Source organism: Martes martes, assembly GCF_963455335.1.
Source record: "Martes martes genome assembly, chromosome: 16".
Lineage (NCBI taxonomy): Eukaryota > Metazoa > Chordata > Mammalia > Carnivora > Mustelidae > Martes > Martes martes.
This window is the reverse complement of record NC_137904.1, coordinates 2,646,292-2,655,046: the sequence shown is the minus strand read 5'-3', so window position 1 is coordinate 2,655,046 and position 8,755 is coordinate 2,646,292. Positions and strand designations below refer to the sequence as shown.

Sequence of the window (8,755 nt, the reverse complement as noted above, 5' to 3'; positions counted from 1 at the left end):
GGCATGTATGCACCCCAAACCCAATGAAGCCTGTGAAGGAGGGAGAAGGATGGTGGGATGAAATGATTTTCAATTTTTGGTTTCTTTTTTGTACTTCCCAAATTTTCTATGTATGTTTTATTATCTTATCTTGTCTTTTCCTATTTTATCTCATTTTATTTTAAAGTAGGCTCCGCGCCCAACACGGGGCTTGAACTCACAACCCCGAGATCAAGAGCCGCTCGCTCTACTGCGTCAGCCAGGTACCCCTCTGTGTGTATGTAAATATGTTACTTTCCTAATAAAAATATGTGTATCCAAATGAAAACCGCAGTGAGATCTCACTAAACATCCACCAGAATGGCTAAGAGGAAAAAGATCGAGGATACCGAGTGCTGATAAGGGCAGGGAGTGGACAGGCCGCTCACACATTACTAGGACCTGTAGACGCTGTTTCAGCCGCTTTGGAAAACCACCTGACACTCGTCTGCTACAGCTCAGCAGACCGGCCCGCAATTGCATCCCTGGGTGTATACACCATGGACATAAGTGCGCATGCCCACTGAGAAAGCGTACGATGACATTCACCTTAGCTTTCTCAGGTCCCCAGACTGGAAGCAATGTTAAAGGACAATGGGTAGGTTTGGTATATTCAAACATCAGAATACTACAGTGCAGGGGGAGAAGACAGAATGAGTAACTGAGAGGTATGATAATACCGATGAATCTCCCAGACGCCGTGTTGGGACAAAAAGCCCAGGGGCCAGAGAGTGAGTATTGATGATTTTATTTATATGAAGTTCAAAGAGAGGCGAGAATATTCAACAGCGATGGGTCATAGTGGCCATTGCTGGGGAGCGGGTAGGCATTGACTGGGCGGGACATGGGAGGCTTTCTGGGTAATGAACGTGGAAACACTCTGGTCTGGTCTAGACATCCGTCTTTGGCTCAGGTCATGATTCCAGGGTCCTGGGATCGAGCCCCGTGTTGGGCTCCCTGCTCAATGGGGAGCCTGCTTCTCCCTCTCCCACTGCTCCTCCGCTCACTCATGCTCTCTTTCTGAAATAAATAATTTTTTAAAAAGAAGAAAAAAGAACCGGGGTCCTCGCCCAAAGATCTCTATACAGAGATGTTCAAAGCAACACTGTATCATTACAAAGCCTTGCAGAGGAAACCCTACTTTCCCAGCACCAGGGGATCGATGATCGACGGTCATGGGACATGATGTGTGTGTGATGTAATACTCCGCGGCCACCAGAATTCAGGATGCATGAGAATGTTTCATGGTCTGAAAAGAATGCTCATATTCACAGTATGAACTTATATTTAACTAATAAATAAGTTAAAGCTGCAGAACAGTAAGGACAAGTGTGAGTCCAATTATGTAGAAAGCGAAAGTAGACAAGCATAGAAAAAAACTGGGAAAAGCAGACTTAATACTGTATTGTCTTTGGTTCCTGGAAATACAGGTACGCCTGCAAACGTTTCCCACTAGCGACCGCTTTTCCTAGGATTGAGACCTGCACTGAGGTGGCTCCCCAAAACCTCAGGCCTCCTTTGTCACTCTTCCTCCACAGCGTCAAGCAAGCATGTTCCTACTGTGAAAACCTTTAAGGGGTTTGATTGAAACCACTTCCCTGTGGTGGGTTGTCTGACACTAGAATCCCTCTGTGGAAGCTGGAGTCCCTAAATTCTACCTAAAACTCTAAAATTACTACTTGTGTTGAGGGGGGAAAAAAAATTACCTTTCCTCCACCCTCTTAGGTGCGGTATTGGAGGCCTGTGAATTAAACTGACAAGAGCAAACTTAGCAAGACAAAAGGCCGAGTTTATTCATGTGTGCATGCAGGAATTCACAAAGTAATTTGGCTTAATCACTAAAGACGGGGGCATATATAAAATTTATATATATTTATAAATGTATATATGTAATATATATTTATATGTATATAAATATATATTTTTATATTAACTTATATTAAATTACATACACACACATACATACTAGCAGGGGAAAGGGAGTGGGGAGGTAAAAGCTTCTATGGGAAGAACAAACGGATTTCTTTAGGAAAGATGAATGTGCTTTTTGGGGAATAAAACGGGAGACAGAATGGTTGGTGATGATGCCTGTGGTCTTCTTTATCTTCTTCAAGGCCACGGAGCTCCTCCAGGAAAGGGCTTATCATAGTTTCGTGCTTGACCTCCTTCTCAGGAACGAAGCCACCCCAAAGAGGGGATTTATGGCGATCTCACTCCCAGAAGCTCCACTTTTAGTCAGATAAGGGAGGGTTCAGGCAAAGCCTCTTGCTGCCTCTGTTAACTCTCAGCTGTCTTTGGCTCAAAATAACCGTTAGGCCGCTGTGATATAACGGGGACCCCTTCACTTGCAAAGGATAACATTTTGCAATATCATCCAGCTTTTCTCCACTTTTCCTGTTAAACGCTCACCCTTTCCTCCTTCACTCTTCCAAGTAGTTATTCCACATTTACGGCCTCAGAGAAAGGGCTGTGCTCTCCAAACACAGAAGGAAAAAGTCGGTGTCCAAAGTCAGGGCCCTGTGGGGAACGGGGAGGATTCTGGCAAAAGGGGTGCAGCTCGACTCTTCTCTCCCAAGACAGGAAGGCTGAGGGCACAAAGAGGAGGGGAGTGGGTGCTGAACCCTCACCCCAACACCGGGCTCAACCCGAAAGGTGGGGGGACAGAGTCAGAAGTCCCAGGTCTGGGGCACCTGGCTGGCTCAGTTGGTTAAGCGTCTGCCTTGGGCTCAGGTTGTGATCTCAGGGTCCTGGGATCGAGCCCCGCATCTGGCTCCCTGCTCAGAGAGTCTCAAGGGAAGCTCGAGGGAGTCTGCTGGAGATTTTCCTTCTCCCTCTGCCCCTCCCCCTGGTCTCTCTCTCTCTCTCTCTCTCTCAAATAAATAAACAAAAAGAAAAGGAGCGCATCTTTTGGTCCAGAATCTCTGTGATGCTAATTCATGGACCAACATGGCTAGACCACAGCGCGGAGATAGCACAGAGGTCAAACACTATTCTAGATATTGCTGTGGATTCTAGATGTCTGTGGATTTTTTTTTTCAGGTTTTATTTATTTGAGAGAGAGAGAGACAGAGCGTGGGGGGTGGGGGACAGAGGCAGAGGGGGAAGCAGGCTCCCCCGCTGAGCAGGGGCTCGATCCCTGGACCCTGGGATCATGATCTGAGCGGAAGGCAGAGGCTTCACCGATGAGCCCCCTGGGCACCTAAGTCTGTGGACTTTGAGGAAAGCAGACAGCTCTGCACACAGGAGGTGGGCTCGTCCCATCAGAGGGAGGCCTGAACAGGAAGGCTGGCCTCCCCCATGCGCTGGCAACCTTCCGTCTGAAACAGCAGTCTCGCCGGTCCCCAGTCTGCCGCCCTTTCCTGCAGATCTGGGATGTGCTAAGCCTTGCCAGTTGCACGAGCTGATTCCTTAAATCTCTCTCTCTCAATATATGTACATATTTATTTATATATACACATACATCCTGTGGGTTCTATTTCTCTGGAGAGCCCTGACTAATACAACCTATAAATAGTCATGTGCCATATCCCCCCCCCCGCCCCCCACAAAGACTTCCCAGTGCAAAAAAAAAAAAAAAAAAAAAAAGCCTTAATACTATGATGCGCGCAAACACTTACTTTGTGGCTGTTGCTCGTTCTTCCTCAGTCCGCCCAGAAGGCAGGGGTGATAAATTATTATCAACATTAGCAGCACTGACTTCCTGCCCCGATGCGGCGGGACCCCAGCCACCAGCGCAATTCTGGCCTCAGAACCCGCAGCCCGGCTTTAAATCATGTCAGCGCAGATACAAGGAGATGTCTTGTTCACTAGCTCCTGACCAGGAGATGGTATTATATTCGAATTTTAAAAGAAACCTCATGGACGTGGTTAAAAAAACAAAACAAAACACAAAATTCAAACTACAGAATGAAAGGTCTCTTAGAGGAGCTCAGAAGATGGGGGGGTGAAGGACACCTGCTTTTTCTTTTTTTTTTTTTTAATTTTATTTATTTTATTTGAGAGAGAGAGGTGACAAGTAGGCAGAGAGGCAGGCAGAGAGAGAGGGGGAAGCAGGCTCCCTGCCGAGCAGAGAGCCCGATGCGGGGCTCGATCCCAGGACCCTGAGATCACGACCCGGGCCGAAGGCAGAGGCCTAACCCACTGAGCCACCCAGGTGCCCCCTGCTTTTTCTTTTAAGTCTTTTTTTTTTTTTTTTTTGGTTGGCCTCTGCCCCCAGTTCCTGACACAGCGCTCTTGAAACCCTCGTCATCTCCCGGGGGGCACGAGTCACTTTCCTTCTACTGGGCTGGCTCTGGGTGGGCTCGCTCCTGCTGGGGGCTGAGCCATGACTGCGAGCTTGGAGTTGGCAGCTCGCCCCTCCTTGCCCCCCAGTCTCTCGAGAAGGGAGAAGGTCTGGAAATAGACTTAGTGATCCATCAGGCGTGGGTGATGAAGCCCCCATCAAAATCCCAGCAGTGTGGGGTCTGGGCTGTTTCTAGCTGGGTGACACACACCCCCGTCCCCCGGGGCAGGAGATCCCCTACATTTCTTCACTGGTCATCGGCATCCATCCCTTATGATACCCTTTAATGAAATGGTGAGCCTGCGTGTTTCTCTGAGGTCTGTGCGCTGCTCGAGCAGATTAATCCAGCCCGAGGAAGGGGCCGGTGGGACCCTCCAACCTTCTCTATCGCACAGCAGCTGCGGGTAGCCTGGGGCACCCACCCACTTGCGATGGTTTCTGGAAGGCGGGGGGCAGTCGGGTGGGCCTGGGCCCTTAGCCTGTGGGAGCTGACGCTGTCCCCAGATAGATGGAGTCAGACTTACCTTGATCCTGGGGAAATCCTGGAATCGGCCATTTCCCCAGGAGTCCTCCTTCCTTTTTGAGCAGAACGGCTTTCAGAAGGCAAGAGTTGGCTATTGTTAACCCCATTAACCCCCTGAACTGTGTCCCCCCAGAAGATATGTTTAAACCCTCACACCTCGCCCCGGACTTCTGAATGTGACCATGTGACCCTAGGTGAAAACAGGGTCTTTTCAGACGTAATCACTTAGGACGAGGTCATAGGGGAGTAGGGGGTCCTAGTCCGACGATCCGAGCCCTTAAACAGGGTCCGGCAAACACACAGCGGACCGCGTCACATCGACTCATCCCTCCGGAGCATCCGAGTGTGTGGCAGAGCGGGGTCCATGGGGGGTGCATTCAGTTCTAATCCAACACCGCCGACTTCCAGCTTCCTCCCTCTCCGCGTTTTCTAGTTCTTTCTCCAGGAATGAAAATGCCAGCTTTCTGCCCGTGGACGCCGCCGAGCAAGCATCGGTAAAGTCTCCCCTCCCACCGCCGTCAGGTCCAAGTCAGAGTCTCCCAAAGAGCCTGAACAGCGGCGGAAGTTCTTCACGGGAGGTCTGAGCTTTGAAACAACCTATGAGAGTCCGAGGAGACATTCTGAGCACTGGGGAGCACTGACGGACCAGGTGGCAATGAGAGATCCAGACACCAAGTGCTCCAGGGGCTCTGGGCTTGTGACATGTGTCCCTGCGGAGGAGGTGGACGCAGCCATGAACGCATCCACACAGGGTGGACGGAAGATTGTGGAACCAAACAGGGCTGGGTCGAGAGAAGATTCTCAAAGACCTGGTGCCCACTTAGCTGGGAGAAAGATTTTTGTTGGTGGCGTTAAAGAAGTCACTGAAGAACATCATCTAAGAGATGATTTGGAACAGTGTGGGAAATCGAAGTGACCAAGATCATGACTGACCGAGGCAGTGGCAAAAAGAGGGGTTTTGCTTTTGTAACATTGGGTGACCATGACCCTGTCGACAGGAGTGTCATTCAGAAACCCCATCCTGTGCATGGCCACGGCTGCGAAGTGAGGAATCAGCTCTCCAGACAGGAGATGGCTCGTGCTTCATCCAGCCAAAGAGGTCGAAGTGGTTCTGGAAACTTTGGTGGTGGTCGTGGAGGTGGTTTGGGTGGGAAGGACAACTTTGGTCATGGAGGAAACTTCCGTGGTCGAGGTGGCTTTGGTGGCGGTCAAGGTGGTGGTGGATATGATGGCAATGGGGGCGGCTAGAACAGATTTGGTAATGATGGAAGCAACTTTGGAGGTGGCGGAAGCTATGATGATTTTGGCAATTACAACAATGAATCCTCAAAGTTTGGACCCATGAAAGGAGGCAATTTTGGAGGCAGAAGCTCTGCCCTTCTGGTGGTGGAGGCCAAGACCTCGCCAAACCACAAAACCAACATGGCTATGGTGGTTCCAGCCGCAGCAGGAGCTACGGCAGTGGCAGAAGGTTTCAATTACTGCCAGGAACAAGGCTTAGCAGGAGAGGAGAGCCAGAGAAGTGACAGGGAAGCTACAGGTTACAAGAGATTTGTGAACTCAGCCAAGCACAGTGGTGGCAGGGCCTCGCTGCTACAAAGAAGACATGTTTTAGACAATACGCATGTGTATGGGCAAAAAAACGCGAGGACTGTATTTGTGACTAATTGTGTAACAGGTTATTTTAGTTTCTGTTCCGTGGAAAGTGTAAAGCATTCCAACAAAGGGTTTTAATGTAGATTTTTTTTTTTTTTTGCACCCATGCTGTTGATTGCTAAATGTAACAGTCGGATCATGACGCTGAATAAATGTCTTTTTTTTTAAATGTCCTGCGTAAAGTTAGTCTACTCTGAAGCCATCTTGGTAGTAGTTGAACTGACAGTTAATGTGTTGTGACCTGGAGTTCACCATTAAAAGGTCACCCAAGCAAAGTCCTGTAGTTTATTTGGTTATTAATATGATTGTTGGCACATCCTATGCAATATATCTAAATTGAATTATGATATCAGATAAAATTATAGGTGGGATTAAAGCTTGTGTAACATCCATTATCATGTGTAATCAATAAACGATTTAATATTCTCTTAAAAAAAATGAAAATGTCAGCTCGCGCTATCTGCATCGTCCCCCACTCCCCCTCCCACGGACGCCCCCGCCTCTGCCCCCCCTGCTCAGACCTCCCCCCTCCCTGTCCCGGCCACCGGGTCAGCCCCGCCCCCACTGCCTCCAGCCGGCCTGTCGGGCCCTTCTCACCGCCTTGGGCTCCCACAGCCGCCCGCGCGGGATCGGGCTGCTCGTGTTCAAACTTGGCACGAAGAGCGCAGCGTGTCCTCTTCTGCACGTCCCAGTTGACATCCTGTGTGCGAGACCCGTCCCGACGCGTGTCACGAGCTCACGCACTGGCGCCGGGGGTGGGGGGGTGGGGGGGGGCGTGCGTTATGGGACCCCGGGCGCTGGCGGGCTTCGGCCAGGACCTTCGGGCACCCGCGCCCCGGGACGAGTGTTTCTAGAGCTGGTGCGTACGGGTGGATTCGCGCGTGCTGGAGCGTGGCCATCGCCCCCTTTATAGGTGACCCCAAAACGTTCCCCAGAGGGGCGCGCTGGTTCTCTCCCGGGTCCTCCCGCAGCGGAGTGTTGGTGGTGGACGTCCCGCTGCCCCCCGGCCTCGGCGACCTCGGAGGCACGTGACCGTCGACGCCGCCCGCACAGTGGCTGGTTTCGCGGTCGGCGCGCGCGGGGCGAGCTCCGGCTCCCGCTGTCTCGGCCCCTGTTCCTGCCGCATCCAACCGGAGTTCGTGCATCCTACAGAGGCGAGGGCCGCACAGCCCCCTTCCGAGTCTCCTGGGACTCCGGTCCTGGCGACGAACCGTAAGCAATGCTGATGTGTGGCATTTCCAAGCGTGGGTCTCGAAACACCGGCCTCGGGCTCTTCCCCCTCTCGCCAGCCACAGTCCCACGGGGCCGCCCGCTTGCTCCAGCCGCACAGATAATGACGCTGATCTGCAGGCAGCGGAGCGGCGGGCCGGAAGAGCCCGAGGCCCCAGGTGACCGCGTGGACCAGGGCCACCTGCCGCTCTGAACTTGGAAACGCACTTGGCCCCGGGGCCAGCGCACCACTGGGTTTCTTGGCTGTGAAGTGGCCTCATCACCCCAATATATTCCACCGCCAGACGCCCTGTGCCCACGACCAAGGGGCTGTGGGAGGGCTCGAGGCCAAAGTCCCACGTCACACCCCTTCCACACTAAGTGAAGCCTTGAAAGCCTGCACCCACCTCCTTCACGTGCGGGTGTTTCTAGAACTCGCAAATTCTTTCATTCCGTACCCCCTTGGAATATTCCCAAGATGATTATGGAAGGAAAAAGTTGGGGGGCTGCTTCTCTGTGCCTTTTCTCCCCTCCCCAGCCCCTCCTTGCTGGTCTCCAGTGAAGAGACAGGCTCCTCGCATACACGACGTGCATGTTACACGTAAGTACACAAGTCGCACAACATGGTCCGGTCAGCACTGTGCCCCTTTCTGATTTTGCTCTGGAGAGTTGGGCAACGTTCTCCAGACCGTCCTTCATGTCCGGAAAAATGTTGGGCATGGTGACAGATGGCGGCAGGCTGGAACCCAGGAGACGACAAGGTAAGACTCGGTGTTCGTGTCCCCAGCTTTTAAAAATGGCATAAGACGACGTCCTAGCAATGGCGACCGCATGCCGCCAACCAGTTTGTTCAGACCGGTTTTAGGCACCTGAAGTAAAAAAGACCAAGGTTAACGTTGTCCTAGCTGGGTAGAGGGACAGACGGGGCTTGGAGAATGTCTCTCCGCCTGAGAGCGCAGCCCTGAGCGTGGGCACCGAGGCCGGGCTGTCCTGGCCAGAGCTGGTCCCCGGCGTTCATCTCTCGAAGTTTCTCCACAGAGACCCGCAAGACCCACACACTCGCGGAT

At 51.9% G+C, this 8,755-nt stretch overlaps 1 pseudogene across 1 annotated transcript; it reads left to right on the top strand.

Moving 5' to 3' along the window:
* The first annotated feature begins 534 nt into the window (after positions 1 to 534).
* On the top strand, positions 535 to 7,902 carry LOC308356548 (heterogeneous nuclear ribonucleoprotein A1-like; annotated as a pseudogene). Its single transcript has 5 exons — positions 535 to 551; positions 5,346 to 6,294; positions 7,095 to 7,183; positions 7,451 to 7,691; positions 7,830 to 7,902. The product of its transcript is annotated as a heterogeneous nuclear ribonucleoprotein A1-like (transcript).
* The last annotated feature ends 853 nt before the right edge of the window (positions 7,903 to 8,755 follow it).